The 16,694-nt window shown below is 47.4% G+C and overlaps 1 protein-coding gene and 1 pseudogene across 2 annotated transcripts in view; one reads left to right on the top strand and one right to left on the bottom strand.

The window, feature by feature from the left end:
- The window catches only part of ELMO1 (engulfment and cell motility 1), a 1,507,126-nt gene that overhangs the window by 386,767 nt on the left and 1,103,665 nt on the right, over window positions 1-16,694 (top strand). The window lies entirely within an intron of this gene.
- LOC147722320 (endoplasmic reticulum-Golgi intermediate compartment protein 2 pseudogene) lies at window positions 9,444-10,922 on the bottom strand (annotated as a pseudogene).

Here is a 16,694-nt window from a genome sequence, read left to right as displayed (position 1 = left end):
AAGCGAGGCAGTGCGCCTGGAACTACAGAAGCTAGAAGAGCTAGAGATCATCGAGCCAGTCGACAGTGCAGAATGGCTATCGCCCTTGGTGGTAGTAAAAAAGCCCAATGGGAAGGTCCGGCTCTGTGTGGACCTGAGGGAGCTCAACAAAAACCTCATAGTGGAGAGATTCCCGCTCCCCAGAATTGAGGAGATGCTAGCCAGGACAAAAGGCATTACTCACTTCTCCACCATAGACCTAACATCTGCATACTACCAGATAGAACTCCACCCGTCGAGCAGGAAGTACACAGCGTTCATTACACCCTTTGGATGTTACCAATTCAAAAGAATGCCCTTCGGCCTGGCATCCGCTGCAGCCGTTTTCCAGAAGTTGATGCACAGGTTGTTTAAGGACATCGCGGGGGTGCAATACTTCCAAGACGACATTCTAGTGATGGGCACGGACAAACGTGACCACGACGAGAAACTCCATAAAGTTCTGAAAGTGCTGCAAGGGAAAGGAATGACGGCGGAGTGGAGCAAGTGCAGGATCGGTTCTCGCACAGTGACCTACCTAGGGCACGAGATAGGAACACGAGGAATCTCGCCGAAGGAGCAGAACGTGAAGGCGATAAAGGATGCCAAGGCCCCATCCACCAAGGAGGAAGTGCGGTCATTCCTAGGAATGGCCGAGTATTACAGCAGGTTCGTTAGACAATTTGCCACAAGAACACACAGGATGAGACAACTGACCAGGCACAATACAAAATTCGAATGGGATGAGGAAGCCCAGGCCGAATTTGAAGCCATTAAGGACTGTATCAGCCGTGCCATTCCCCTGCAGGGGTTCGCCCCCACAGAAGTCCATAGTGACAACGGACGCCAGTGACAAGGGCTTGGGGGCTGTCTTGGCGCAGGAAAGGGAAGACGGAACAAGAGAAACCATCAGTTTTGCATCCCGGGCGCTGTCCCCGACGGAACAGAGATACAGCGTAATTGAAAAAGAGATGCTGGCGGTCACGTGGGCGCTGTGTAAATTTCGCCAGTTCATATGGGGCACGAGGTTCAGGCTCCAGACGGACCACAAGCCACTCATCAAAGTGTTGACGTCATCAGGTCATGACACAGCCACTCCGAGGATAGCAAAAATGACCCTGAAATTGCTGGATTTCACATACGATGTGGAATATCTCCCAGGTACGCAAAACAGGGTGGCAGATTACCTCAGCCGGGCAGCGGCCATGGAGGAAGCACCGGGAGAGTCTCAGGACACAGAGGAGATGGTTGCCAGCATGGAAGACCATGAGTCGTCCATCAGTGCGCAGGAATGGCAAGCGGCATATGAACTCGACGAGGAGAAGATGGAGATAAAGAAACATCTCACGTTGGGGTGGCCGGATAAGAAGAAGCTGACAGAGGGGGTCCGGCGCTTCTACGAGATGAGAGAAGAATTGTCCCTGAGTGACTCGGGAATCTTCTTGTACAGAGGAGAGAGAGTTGTGCCCCCAGTGACGCTGATACCCCGACTCCTGAAGGTGCTTCACGAGGGGCATCTGGGCATAGTGAAAACCAAGGCTTTGGTCAAGCAAATGTATTGGTGGCCAGGAATGGATGCCCACATCGAGAGACAGGTGCGGGAGTGTGAACAGTGCCAAGGAGCGGACAAAGTACTACGCCCACTCCGACCTGCATTAGGGAAATTCGACACCCCACACGGCCCATGGGAGGAAGTGGCCATAGACATCCTTGGGCCCATTCTGGACAACAGAGGAGTGAATAAGTACATATGTGTGGTAATAGACAAGTACTCCAAGTGGCCAGAAGCAGACATACAAGAGTCGATGGACACAGACACAATCTTGAAGTTTCTGACAGGGCTTTTCCTCAGGGAAGGAATACCCAGAACCGTCCTAAGTGACAACGGACCGCAGTTTGTGTCGGATAAGTGGGAGAAATACATGAAGAGGAACGGAATCGAAGTAAGACACACGGCCGTATACCATCCGGCGTGCAATGGTCAAGTCGAGAGGTTCAATAGAGTGCTAATGGGCTCCATTCAGGCAGCAATATCGCAAGGAAAGGACTGGGAAGTAGAAATGATGAACATGATATGGGCCTACAGGATAACGCCCTCAGTGGTGGGGTACAGTCCGTTTCAAGTGTTAAGAGGAAGGCATCCCTTCACACGGGACAACGTGGCATGGAGGGAGAAGACCATCACCAGCAAGTGGTCCCCGGCCGTGGTGCAACACAATCTGGAGAAGGCCCAGAAGATTTACGCAGCACACTATAACAAACGTCGTGGCACCAAGGACACAGAGCTAGAAGAAGGGGAGTGGGTGAGGATCAAACTCCCTACTTTACAGAGGAAGGGCGAAAGCAAATTCAGCCAGCCGCTACAAGTCAAGGAGGTGCGGGGCAGGGCGGCCCTCCTCAGTGATGGCAGAGTCTGGTCGCAGGATCGAATGGCCAGGGTAAACAAAATCCTAGTCTGGCCCAAGACTGAGGAAATCGAGAGGAGCTTGGACCAACAGGAGGTTCTCCCGCTCCCTGAGTGCGGCGCAGACGACCAAGAGGAAGGCATAAGGGAGGACCATGAAGAAGCAGTATGGAGAGCCAGGCCGATGGGCGGAGAAGCAAGACAAGTGAGTGCGGAGCCGAGTACAGGCGGGAGAGAAACTGAGATGTCCCAAGGAGAGACAGCGGTGAGAGAGAACATGCCGGTAAGACACACCCGCAGCGGAAGGGCAGTTGTAGTGCCCTCTCGTTATAATGACTTTGTGATGAATGGACACTAGATTGGTGCCAGCCCCCGGGCGCCCCACATAGACTTTGGACACTGTTGGAGGACACCACCCTGGGGAGGAAATGTTATGTTTAGTATTGTGTAAAGGGGGGAGATATGTGGTGTGCGCTCTAGCCTATCGGCGCATACGGGATGACGCGATGCGCCGTAGGCTAGAGCGTCATAGGCGCGCATGCGCAAAGAGAAAAGAGAAACGGCGCGAAAGGGGAAATCGGCAGTTGGCGACCGGAGCAGTCGGCGGTTAGACGCTCGGCGCCCTTAGTTTGTACCTTGTATCTTGTGACAGAAATAAACGTATACCTGTTCACCACTACCAGTGTCAGTGCATCAAGTGGGGAAATACGAACATTACAAAAACGAAACCGAATCTGATCTCCACTGCCCTACAAAAACGAAACCGAATCTCCTGATCGGTCCAGCAGCCAGGCAGTCTCCAGTTCTGAAGGCGCATGGCCAGTCGGTCTGCATAAAACGGTTGAAATTTTAATAGAAAGAAAAGACAAGTGACACGAAAGGGAGTCGGGGTGAAAAAGAAAAATGGAATTATTGGAAGAGGTCAGAGGATGAATAAAAGGAGATAGGAGCTTGGTAAAAAAAAAAGACAAGAAACAGAGAAGTCAGAAGAGAAATGAGTAGGTGACTGTAGACGATGAAGATACGACACAGGTTGGAAAGGGTGACGTGACAAGTGGAAATGCGGCAGGCAGAGGAGGGGAGGGGGACAGGGGTGGTGAAGGGCAGAGGGTACGGGCGTGAAGGGGAGAAAAGAAATGATCAAGAATGCGAGGGATGGGGAAAGAAGAAACAAATTAGTGGGAGAAGAAGGGTCAGATCGATGGCTGCGTGTACTGTGGCGTCATAACCAACAAAAACCCCATATAGGATAAGACCTGGTGCCCTAAAGAGGCATAGCTGCCAAGGTTTCAGAATGCTATGTGTGACATTTTCTTAATTTCAGAGTAAATATGAGTGACATTTCAACGACTATGAGTGACACTTTGTCACGAGCAAAATCTATCAATGAAGGTAAGAGAAACATATAGATATCAGAAATTACACCCATACGAGCAATGGTAAACTGTAAGGAGATCTTAAAACTGCGGCAAAGGCCCAGAAATGGAAGGGCGCTAACTGGAGACTCCTCCTTGCAGTCCAGCTGCACAGACTATTGACACTAACTCAATTTACTAATCTGAAAGTAATCTAAGCTTTACGGGCAAAACAATATTTCATAAAGTAAACAGCTTCAGTTATGGTCCACAGCAGAACTCCTTACAAGAACTTTATTAACGTTTCTTGCACACTCACTTTTTGTTAATACTCCAGTCTTGCAGCGGACTAACTCATGGGGGCTGGAGGTCACACGGACTCTGAAAATGCACCTCAATTCTTAATATATTTGTAGCTAAAGTGAACGATTAATCGATCAGGGGTCCCACCGTTTAAAACAGATTTGCATGTAGATACTAAAATACGCTACTACCTGGGGAAAAAAATCACAGGCCCAGACTGTAATCTTGATACCATATGTAATAAAATTAACTCGTACTTGTACTCCATTTATCAGCACAGAAAACTTTCATTTTTCAAGAAGCAACACTTGTTTTACATTTCGGTGCGTACACCACTACGAAGAAAATGCAAGCACCTGACTCCATCTCGTAATTGTTTGGGGTAATATGAGCAGCTCTGTACTTACCACACAGCACGTGAAATTCGTGAAACACTGCCTTGGATCAGGGATAGGAGGACCGTGTTAGCAACACAATAGCAGGAATCGTTCGATGCCTATTGACCTGGTGACCAGTGCGTGGGTGGAGGAGGGTGGGCAGGCATTGGCTTTAAACAGTGACAGCCCCTGGCGCGCATAAGATGAGATCTGGAAGAAAGAGGTAATAGCAGTCCGAGTCTGACTTTGCTATTACTGACACAGACCGAGTTCTCGGCCATAATGATTGCCAGCAGGAATGATTGGAAGTAAACTATGAGTGACTGCATTGGTGAAATTCCCATTAGTACATCTGCGCCGGTTGCCACTCATCCCTCACCACCGAGAATATATCCAGGTGTCCCTGGGAGGTGACACCCAGCGATAGGCTAGCATTATAAAACCAATAAGAAAGCAGAGAGAGAGATATCACACGCACTCCCTTACTTCCAAATGACTCCCTGGCTAACGCCGACCCGGGAAGCAGCAGCTGCACAGTGACTTCGACTGGTGTGCTGTGGACTACTGAACCACAAGGGCTATGTCCCTGCCCGGTACTTGTCTCAGCCGCCGGTGGCTTCGGCTCTCAGCACGCTGCAACTAATTACCATAAAATAATCGCTCCTGGCATACGCGATGCAGCGCTGCATGTGTTTAACCAAAGTGCCGCAGTGTCTCAGTCAAATGATTTTATGCCTCTCACTGTAGGCACACTTACTTTATCAGCAGCGGCAGGTGGAAGCATGATGAAACCAGCTTTATGCAAAACCCATAAATAAACATTCCCATATCATTCTTCTTGTATCCACCAGCCCTGCCGCAACTGCGCATTAATAAATAGCCACTTCCTGGGCACTACTGCCCACTGCAGTGCACTGGCATTCTGGCAACAACATGATCGCGTTGATGACGATGACGTCGATGATCAAACCAGGCGGGGATCAAAAACAACATTAACCAGTGACTGACGTGACCCACGGTCCCACCGTAGGCCTCAACGGCGCAACTTTTTTTTTAATGGCACCGGCCGGGCCGGCCTACTACTACAGTCTGTCCCACCGTAGGTAGGCCTCAACTGCGCAACTTTTTTTTTTATGGCACCGGCCGGGCCGGCCTACTACTACACCGCCTATCGTATCGGTCCTAAGTTAACGTCAGTGTCACCACCAGTCTCAGTCACTGACCACCAGTGACCACCCACCAGCACCAGTAATGCTACACTGGCTACCATTACCACCAGCCAGCCAGGGCCCCCCGGCATCGGCTAAGCCCTGCCTGCCTCGCCCTCACCTGCTGAGGAGCACTGGTCCAGAGAGTGACTGAGCTCCCAACTCCTGCTACGTCACTGGTCTCGTCTCAGGCAGGAGCAGGACTGGTCTCAGGGATGGCTGCTGGCCCTCGCGCTGCTGCTGGTGAGGAGGTGCGGGCGGGTATGCTGGGGTGGGGCGAGCAGCCAGCGAAAATGAGTGTGCATTGGCATCTGCGCATGCGTGGCTGCCTCTGCCGCGCACAGCTCCCACCCCTGCAGCAAAGCCCTGCCCTGGCCTCCAACCAGCACAAGAACAGACTCCCACCCATACTGGGGCCCTGGCATGGCGACTCGACCCTGTGGCGGCCTGACCCGCTGCTGCCTGCAACTGGCAGGCAAAGTCAAGTTTTGAAGAAGTTGAACAGTCAGAGACAGTAAGGTAGGACTAGACTACCTACTACTCACGTGATGCTGACAAGAATCCTGGAGAATCGAAACAACAAGTGCAGTGGACTGGCTCACGTCACGTAACCCCCCCCCCCCCCCACCCCCCACACTAAGACTATCTGTCAGTGTCAATGAGCCCGGCGGCCGGCCCCGCAGTAACTAACACTCGGAGTCGGAAGGAATGCATTATTTAACGCACGAGTAGTCACGACTAGAGACTTTAATTTACAGTCACAGGTGCACTTAGTCAATGCCGCGGCTGCCGTGACATAGACCCGGCCCTCATAATTAGGTGCCGGTGCTAAGCACCGGCAAGCCCCGGCTCAAATTAAGCCCTGCAGGGAGGAAGTTCCAGAGTTTTGGGGCAAGAACATGGAAGGAGCGCCTTCCTGCCCTGGATCTCTTAACCCGAGGAACAGACGCCAGGTGCTGATCAGAAGAGTGCAGCTGGCAGGTGAGTGTGTAGGGCGTGAAAATATCAGCTAAACTATCGGGGATTGGGCATTCAGGGTTCTATGGGGGATACAGAGGGCTTTGAAGTTGATTTGTTTCTCCACCGGAAGCCGGTGTAGTCTGCTAATGAAGTTGGAAATAGAGCATGTTCTGGGCAGACCAAAGAGCATCTAGACGGCAGCGTTTTGTGCCCTTTGTAGGCAAAGGATCTCTGCTCTATTGGCCCCTAGGTACAAAGAGCTTGCGTAGTCCAGCCAAGATAGTACAGTAGCCTGGATAATAACCGGACGGACCGCGTAGGAGCCCAAAGCAGACTCCAGCTGTTTGAGCCTGGAAGGTCAATGGGGATTCAACCCATACGCCCAGGTTTTTAACTGCCTGTTTGGGGGCAGGTGGGGGGCCTAGAGGGGACTGCCACCAGAGCTCACTCCACAGATTAGTGTTTTTGGCCACCAACAGGATCTCCGATTTGCTGGCATTCAATTGAAGCTCAAAAGGATTTGATGGAACACCGTATCAAATGCACCGCTCTGGTCCAGCAGGATCAATGTCGAGGCACGTCCTGCATCCAGTGAGCTCCGCAGATGTTCTGTAAGGGGCAGTTTCAGTGCTGTGCCATGGTCGGAAGCCATTTTGAGAGGAGTCTAGCAGATTAACTTCAATGAAGGTGGTGAGAATGGAGTTGATATAAGCTTCAATGACTTTCGATATCAGAGGGAGGAGAGAGATAGGGCAAAAGTTCTCCAGCTTGGAATCATCCAAAGTGGTTTTTTTGAGTAGTGGAATCCCCTTAGGGTGTTTCCAGGCGACAGGAACTACAGCAGAGGGCATAGACAAATGTATAAGATCACAAAAAGGGGAAGGAGCTGAGGTCGGAATTTCTGAAACTGATCAAGTTTGAGGTGATTCGCTGGGGATCCAGATTTAAGTTTATTGACAATGATGCACATGACTTCTTGGGAGAGCTCAGGAAAAGCGGAGAGTGAAGGGGTGGCGCTAGGCTGACATGGGGGGCCTGCTTTGATCGCAGTGTGGGGGAAGGGTTTGTATATGTCCTCAACCTTCTTAATAAAGAATGCAGCCAGTGCCTCCCATTGCTGATTGGAAAAGAGGAGGGATGTGTTGGGTTGCCCTGAAGATATGAGGTCCTTAAGTAAGGAGAAGATACATTTTGCAGGATCGCTGCTATTTATAATTTTATCTGTACTTTCAGGGCTGGGTCATATTGCAGTTTCCAAGCCCGCTCCAAGGCTTTGCAAGTTTTCCTGGCCTGGGCCAGATTATCATTGAACCACAGGCTTGACTGGGTTTTGTGACTGTGGGACATCTTGACAGGGATAAGAGTGTCAAGGGAATGCGTGAGCCTGTCAAGATGGCATCAGCCTTGTCAGGGTCATCTGGAAGACTAGGTGCTTGACTAAGGAGGAGGTCACGAGACGTCAGCATCCAATTTATGCCAGGGGGGGCGGTGGATCAAGAGGCCAGACAGAGTGAAGTTAGTACACAAAAAAAGAAGCTTATTACAGCACACCCATTGTTCTGTAAACCAATCCAAGATAGTATTGGACAAATACTAGTCACAGATTACATCAATGTGTTTCTAAGCTTATGAGGATAATACAATGAGACAAATGTTATGTAGAGCATTGAGGTAGTCCACAAGCATCATCAATAGATAATTCTTTTATTTTTTTCTTAAAGATTCCCAGCACACGATTTAGAGTGAAGTTAGCGTTGATGGAAATTTAGAAAAATGCACATTCACAGTCCAGAATGACCTCCTTAGTCAAGGTGCAGGTATAGCCAGTTGTAAAAATAATTGCAATGCCGCCACCCCGGCCCCCTCTGTTCAGTGTCCTAGTAGCATACCCCTGAAGCATAGACAGTCATATTGTGATATTATATGTACTGTGTCAGTCAATTCAGTGGACCTGAGCATAACCTCCCCCACGGGGTACAGGCCTATGATCTTAGTTGCAGGGTCTGTTGCTTATGGTTAAGGCACCTGAGTCTCTATCACGGAAGAGCCCAGGGGCGCAGGGGACGTTTGCTTCCGCTTTGTTTTCCCGGTGCACTTTGGTAATACATAAAAGGCTGAAAACGCTTGTGTGGAGCCTTCTGTAATACAGATATTGTTGGTGCAAATGTAGTGCCAGTGCTATCTCTAGAGGGCGTTCCCTCATTTGCACGGGTGCATGGCACCAAGCAAATGAGGAAACCTCTTTGCCTTTGCGCACATGCCATATTATTTGTCATATTATTTGCACGGGTGCACATGCAAACATCCCTTTAGAACAGCGTTCTTCAAACTGTGGGGCGCGCCCCCCTGGGGGGGCGCGGCACCATCCCAGGGGGGGCGCGCTCCACTCCGATCTTCCCCTGTAGCCCGTTCCTTTGTCTGGGTGATTCTCCCAGGAGGGGGCCAATTCATGGAGTTGATGGCTTCGGCTGCAGTGCAGACAAGGAGTCTCCTCTGCTAAAAAGGAAAGCAAACAAACAGACGCTTTCAGCTTTAGCAGAGGAGACCCCTTGCCTCCCACTGCAGCTGAAGCTGTCCCGTGAATTGGCCCCCTCCTGGGAGAGTTAGCTCTTCCCAGAAGGGAGAGAAGGTTTCCCTAGAGAGGGTTTGAGGCACGGGCGGGGTGGGCTCTGGCCCAGGGCCCCTGCTTTTCAAGGGGGGTGGGAGTGAGGGGGAGGGGGTGGGGTCGGGAGTCTCAACATTCTTTAATTCGATGTCATATTTACTCCAAAGATGGTACAAAAATCATTTGTTTCGATGTGCTAGTACAGCAGTTAAAAAGCCTTTTCAAACCATTTTAAATATTTCACTTCCCGATGGTATATCCCACACAACTCACATAGCAATACGTTTAATACAAATGTACATGTTCATACGACCACTGCAACGTTCTCTAGTGCAGTGTGCATCCTCGTATATTCAGTAACTCAAAAGTGCGTTTCCAGTTTATAACAACAATCGCTTTGAAACAACTGTATGCAGCAAATATAGGACAAAGTCACTGAGGATATAGCCCAATAGGGTGAAAGCTTCAAGTTCCATACTAGTCGGCCTTGTGTGATCTTGGTCTATTCAGCTCCTTTTAATTCTCGCTTTTGAATTGGCAGTGCTTCCTTGAGCCTTGGTACAAATAGACGTGTGATGTTTTCAATTGATTTCTTACGAAGACACATAGAAAGAAAGAACAATGTAAAAGGCACATTCTGGTTGAGGGATGGAGACTAATACCATTTCCCAAACCTAACGCTGCCTCTGCTACTGATCGAAAAACTTAAGGTGAAATGCAAGTTTTTTCAAAGTGGGACCATTTGCATTAATTTCATTAAAAGGTCTGTTTCACAACAGGATTATTTTTGTTATGGGTTGATTTGCTGTGCTTTATCTTCTAATGGAAAGCCTGTACTTTTTCATTTTCCGAAATATACTGCACAATGTTTTTGGTATTTTATTGAAATAAAATGTGGCTTTCATCACAACAATTGGAACATGGTTCCAGGTGTATTCAATGCGTACTGTTTTCTTCAAGTAGAAGTATGTGGTTATTTGTGTCTCCATGGTGCAGAGGAACAGTCGGTTGCTTGTAAGCTCCTAGCTTGAAACGACAGCAGACGATGTCTACAATAAATTCTGCCATTCCATGCAGCATGCCCGTTGTTGAGAAAATTCCACCAATAATACCACACAGTCTCACTAAGAACTGCCAAAATGACATATGAGACTCTGTCACAGTCACCATTAGTGAACTAATGTCATATTTCATGACAATGCCTGATACGCCATGGCTGCCTGATGCATGATCAATCACAGGTTCTCTTTCTGTCACTGCTAACTGATGAGTGTCAGATGAGATTCTGAATCTTCTGAGTTTTGTTGGCACAATTGTGATAAAATACTGGAACATCTGGTTATGATCTGAGGCGATTTTTTCCGTTCCATCAAGGGTGTTAATAATGCCAGGAATCGGCTCTCCAAATGACATATGGTCAATTCGATGAGAAAAGTTGTATGTCTCGTGACTGACGAGTGCTGCCAGGTGTGCATGGCCTCGTGGATGTGGAATTGCCTTGCCAACTGTGATGTGAACGTTCCCTGCTACTTTGTTGACATACAGATGCCCGTGTATTCTGCATGCGTCTGGAGGTTGCAACAAAGAGTCTTCCCTTGGCGGCAGAGCTGTTGAAGCACCTTTGACAGCACTTTTGAAAACTACATCTTGAAGAGAGTGCTCCTCCTGCAGGCGATTCTGAATTACTTGCAGGGGGGGATGGATGGATGAGTGAGGGGATGGATGGATGGGTGAAGGGGTGGATGGATGGTGGGAGAGAGGATGGATGCATGAGTGGAGTGATGGATGGATGGGAGTGGATGGATGTGTGTATGGTTGGAAGGGTAGATGGATGGGTGGAGGGATGGATGGATGGATGGATGAGTGAAAGGGTGGATTTGGGGATGGATGGGTGATTGAGGAGGGTGGATGGACGGGGGATGGATGGAGGAGTGAAGGGGTGGGTGAGAGGTCAATGGATGGATTCATGAGTGCATGAGTGGATGGATGAGTGGGTGAAGGGTGGATGGAGGGATGGGTGGCTGGGTGAGGGGGAAATGGAGAGAGAGGGGGAGGATGGATGGATGAGTGAGGACAAGGATGAATGATTGGCAGAGTGGATGGGCAGGTGTGTGCATAGATGCGTGAGGAGAGGAGCATGGAGATGGATGGGTCAGAGAGTGCATGCATGAGTGGGGGGAGGGTGGAGAGCGGGAGGGATGGATGGGTGGATGGATGAGTGGGGGGTTGAGTGGATGGACGGATGAGTGACTGGGTGGATGGATGAGTGGGTGGGGGATGGCTGGATGGTTGAGAGGGTGGGTGGTTGGATGGATGAGTGAGTGGATGGATGGGTGGAGGAGTGAATGGATGGGTGGAAGAGTGGATGGATGAATGGAGGAGTGGATGGATCAATGAAGGAGTGGATGGATGAGTGGGAGGATAGCTTGGGTGAAGGGGTGAGTGGTTGGGTGGATGAGTGGGTGGATGGATGGGTGAAAGAGTGGATGGATTGGTGAGGGGATGGATTGGGTGAAGGGATGGATGGATGATGGATGGATGGGTGAGGGGGTGGATGTAGGGATGGATGGGGAGATGATGGATGGAGGGATGGATGGTGGATGGGTTTGCAAGTGGTTGAAGGGGTTTGGATGTGGATGGGGCACAGATGGAGGGAAGGAATGAATGGTGGGGGAGTTGGTGGATGACAAGGTGTACATGATGGATGGGGAGGGTTGTGATGATTTCCTTTGCCTTGGAGGATTGTGTTTTGAGCTGTGTAGTACGCCTCTGTCGTTTCGCCACACCCACTCACAGGCCTGCAATTTGCTAGGCACTCTTGTTGTGTTGAGCATTGTTTGTCGCATATGGCCGGTGGTGTGCGCGTTGCAGGCGATCATGTGGTGTGCCGGATGCCCGAGGTTTCGGTCGGGTGGTGGGGGGGCCCAACATCTGGGGGAACTCAGCTGGGGGGGCTCAACCTGGAAAAGTTTGAATACCTCTGCTTTAGAAGGTGCTCTTAAAGTGCGCCACAAAATGGTGGCTCACTTTCTTTGCGCCTCTTTAAGGTGGCCATGTGGAGGAATAAAAGAGGGGTCCAATGGACCCCCCACCAGAGATCCCCTTGCAGCAGGTGTGGATTAGTATAAAAAAATCGGCCCGGGCACCTTTATAAAGGAAAAAAAAGTGGCACACATTTGGCGATTGCGCCCTTTCTTGAAACACTACTTCGGTGTTTTAAGTATTATAAAAAGGTGGGTTGTTTTTAGAAAAGAGGCATGTTTCCTTAACTTCACTGAGATTTTAAAATAAATGCAAATGTTGCCAGGACTCTTTGTGCACAGATTAGTTCACTTTGGTGAACCATAGCTGAATCTAAGCGAGCCTACTTCTGCTCAATCTGCATATATTAATGGACCGCCCCAGCCAGAGACTGGGGATTGCACCTCCGCCCGTTGGTAAAAGGGAGGCAACAGAAGTCCATCTGTCTTCAGAAAGATCACTCGGGCTCCCACTCGGACCCTGGTAGCATCTAAACCGCACATACACATCCCAAATCAGTCACCACGCTGGGCAAAATAGTGGCCCACAGCAACAACTGATACCTGCCCATTGCCCGGGTGCCCTCCTTACTAATCTGACCCTGCGCCGCAGGCGGGTGCAGTCACTCACTGCACCCGCCTGCAAAGGGATCTCAAATCCCTCTTTAAAGTGAAACACAGAGCAGCTTTTAAATGTGCTCCCTCAGTGCGAGTTTGCGGCTGCCCTGAGGGCAGTGCATGCTATTTCATAGAGCACACTTTTCCTGTTTACATCCAGCACACATGGTTAAAGGGGTGCTGTTGCACAAACAGGAAGAGAGCGCCCTATCTGTAATAGGGCCCCTGACCTTCAATTGCAACCAAGACCCCTTCCATCAAGTGGGAATAACCATTTGGGCTGAGTACTAACAATTGCTCTGTATGCCCTTAAGCAACTGTCCAGTGTCCAGTGTCCCAGGGAACATCTTAAATCTAAATTTGGTAGGACGGTCAGTCTGTAGGCCTAGCAGCCCGAGTGATCTTTAGTTAATTTAGGAAGTACTATGATGTGAGCATCTTCCATGGAAGGAGTCACCCCATGAACCTCCTGGAAGGAGTTAAACAACTCTTTTATGATTTGGCAAATATTGTCTGGCAATCAAAATACATACGCGAGGATTTGAAGCCACTGGTGACTGCTCCAAGCATATCCCTTCCCCAGTATACTCCCAAGTGTGCCGAACAGTCTGAAAATGAAAGAATATTGTTAATATTTGTAAATGGAGAGGGGTGAATAACTCCTGGTCAGGCATTTCACAAATGGGATACTTAAAGGAAGTACTACACTCCAAAACATATTCTATTGATTTAATTGAATACATATGTGTCGAAGAAATAATCAGAGTAGATAAAAGCCAGCCTTGAACCAGAAAATGCAGACTGTAAGGACATAAGAGGAGATTTAGTCTTAAAGCAATGAGTTCTCAACGACTTGCGACAGCCGGTGAAACTGACAATATCTTCCAATCAGGACACCCAAGATAGAGTTGAGTGTTGCCTGCCTACTGGGGAAGTGAGATGCTAGGAGAATCACTAGATTTACCAATGGCTTCATATGATCTTATTTATTTTGATTGCCAGATAATATTTGATTAAAATAGGGGGCACACAAAAGAGACTCCAGCATGACGGTCCTCGTAAGATTCTGTTGTGGAAGTTGGGATGAAATAGTTTAGGAATAACCAATAAGGGTCAGGAGAATAACATCATACCGACCCAGGAATAATAACCAATCAAATTAATAAACTCATGGCTGTCGACGCTTATTTGCGATTGAGAGGATGGCGGAGTTCCATGCCTCCGCGTAGTCACCTGGGATCCTAGCTGCACCCTCGGATGATGGCGAACGGCTGCTGGTGTGCCGGCGTGAAGAGCGGTTAGCGTAAAAATCTATACATAAATTTCTTTTTTGATTTAATGTGCACAGAAACTCGGATACCACCCCATCTGCAGGTGCTTAAATCTCCAAAATTAGTTTGTTACAAGTCATTATTATGACTTTTTAAAAGACGTTGCGCTTTGTTTAAAAGATACTCGCTTCCCCCTAATAATTCAATAACTTTATTGTTTAGTATTTTTCCTTTAATGGGGATAGAGCAAGGTTTAGATTTAGCTGAAAATTGGGCCGGGGTAGGATTTCTTAAAGTTACTGACTTTTTAAGAAATGGAGCTTGGATAACCCTGATGGAAATGTTGCATCTAATTCATAGGAATTTTATGCTGTTAGGGTCTTATAATATGTTTTATAAGTTTTTCGTGCAACTTTACACTATACAGCTAAGCCAATCAAGTCAATGAATTAATGATCTTCTGGTTAGCGAATTTGATAGAAAACCTGGGGATTGGAAGCGATGCCTAGCACAGAGTAGGAGGATTGATTTAAGCCAAAAGGCAATTAAAAAATGTCAGGAGCAGGAAAATCATGCAATGTCCCTGAATACCTGGACAACTATAAATAAATTTACCTTCAGTTCTTTATGCGGTGCCAATTGGCGCAGAATACTATTCTTTAGTAAATGGTTGTTGTATCGTACACCTACTTCCATCTCCAAAATGTGCGCTAATTATTCAGCACACTGTTTTAGATGTTTATACCACTCTCCAGCCAATTGGTCACATGTAATGGTTTACTTTGTCAAGATTGTGAAGTTTTGGGAAGAAATTTTTGCTTTTCTTCATACTCAATATAATTTTACGATCTCGGTTGACGATAAATTAATTTTGCATGGTTTTGATTTTGATCTTATGCTCTACGATCAGATAGCTAAATTACTGTACATTGCTATGGCAGTGGCTAGATCTCTGTTATTACAGCAATGGTGTTCAGAACAGATTCCATCCATGTATGAATGCTTACAAAAGATGAGGAGAGTTAAGATTAGTGAGCAAATTTATGCACTGTGGGTAGGGGGGATCAGAAGATCCGATAAGATCTGGGGACATTTTTTGATTACAATTCAGGAGAGATATTGAGGATTTAAGTATAGTGTAATTATGTGCTGTTAGGTCTATTTTTTGATGGATAGGGAGAAAAGAAAAAGGCCCTTTTGTTTGTATTGTATTTTATGAAATGATGTTGAAATGTTAATTGAAATAACACTAAAGGACTTCAATATAAAACATTTTTTTAAAAAAAGCTCATGGCTGTCGAAGATCAGCAGGTGAACTGAGAAGTCTTAAGCAGTCAGTGGTATCAATAAGGTAACATGTTTAAATAAGCATGCAACATTTATATTTCATAAAGAAACAAGCCTGTTGGTGCTATACAACCTTGAAAATAAGCATTTATTAGCAAAATATTACAATCTCCTTACACAGCATACATCAAAAGGATTGCAATATTAATATGTAATTGACCCAATGTAGAAAGAGAAGCTAAACAACAGAGAGTAAAGTCAATGAGCTATTGTACAGAATGTTTTTTATTACCTTTGACTCATACTTTATATGCAGCCTTTCAATGGCTGGACCTGTATCTATGCCTTACAGAATTATTCCTTCAATGGGCGATGTCCGGATCAGACCGATCTCTCAGGGCACTCCCAACATCTAGTGTGTTCCTTCCTTTTGTCTTTCTGTAAATGTGTCCAGATTTTTTTAGTTGTCTTGACTGGTCTCTAACCCTTTCTGTTTTTAAGGGCTTTGTACCCCCAATTTGGGGATAGTTTGTGGCTTAGACTCATCTGCTACCACTTAAATATCAAGCAGATAAGTCCGAACAATGCAACATACTCCTAATTTTGGTCCAGTTGCCTTCTTCCTCTAGGGATTTCTTAGCCTTATTGAGCTTTGCGCCTGAAACCTCAATCCTGTCACGACGGTCTTTTCATTTTGGAGAGTCTGTTAGACCTGGCAGCTCTGGTGTGATTTTCCCCCAAACATTTTGCCCTCACTCCTGTTTAGCTGAATTCATTTTTATTGTCAGTAGGACTACTAGCTAGTGCTAAAGTGCTTGTGCTCTCTTCTTCGGACATGGTAAAATTGGCTTACACCTAATTGCCACATTTAATTTACTTGTAAGTCTCTAGTATATGGTACTACATGTACACAGGGACTGTAAATTAAATGCCACTAGTGGGCCTGCAGCAGTCTTTGTGCCACCCACTAGAGTAGCCTTTTAAATAATGTCTCAGGCCTACTACTGCAGCCTCTAGTACAATTTTAAACTGCCATTTCAATCTGGAAAAATGAACCTTTTGCCAGGCCTAATACTTCCTTTTTTTACATATACGTCTCCCCTAAGGGCTAATTGCTCAGGGAGCAGAGTGCATTTTATTTAAAAAGTAGGACATGTACTCAAGTTTTACTTGTCCTTGCCGTGAAAAACTCCTAAATAAATGTGTCACTGTTGTAAGACCTATCTCTTCCATTGACTAACACCGAGTCATCTTAATATTTAATAAGT

The sequence above is a fragment of the Lissotriton vulgaris genome, chromosome 4_1, assembly GCF_964263255.1.
Source record: "Lissotriton vulgaris chromosome 4_1, aLisVul1.2, whole genome shotgun sequence".
NCBI classification, from domain to species: Eukaryota; Metazoa; Chordata; class Amphibia; order Caudata; family Salamandridae; genus Lissotriton; species Lissotriton vulgaris.
The sequence above is the reverse complement of the archived record's forward strand: the minus strand, read 5'-3'. Positions and strand labels throughout refer to the sequence as shown.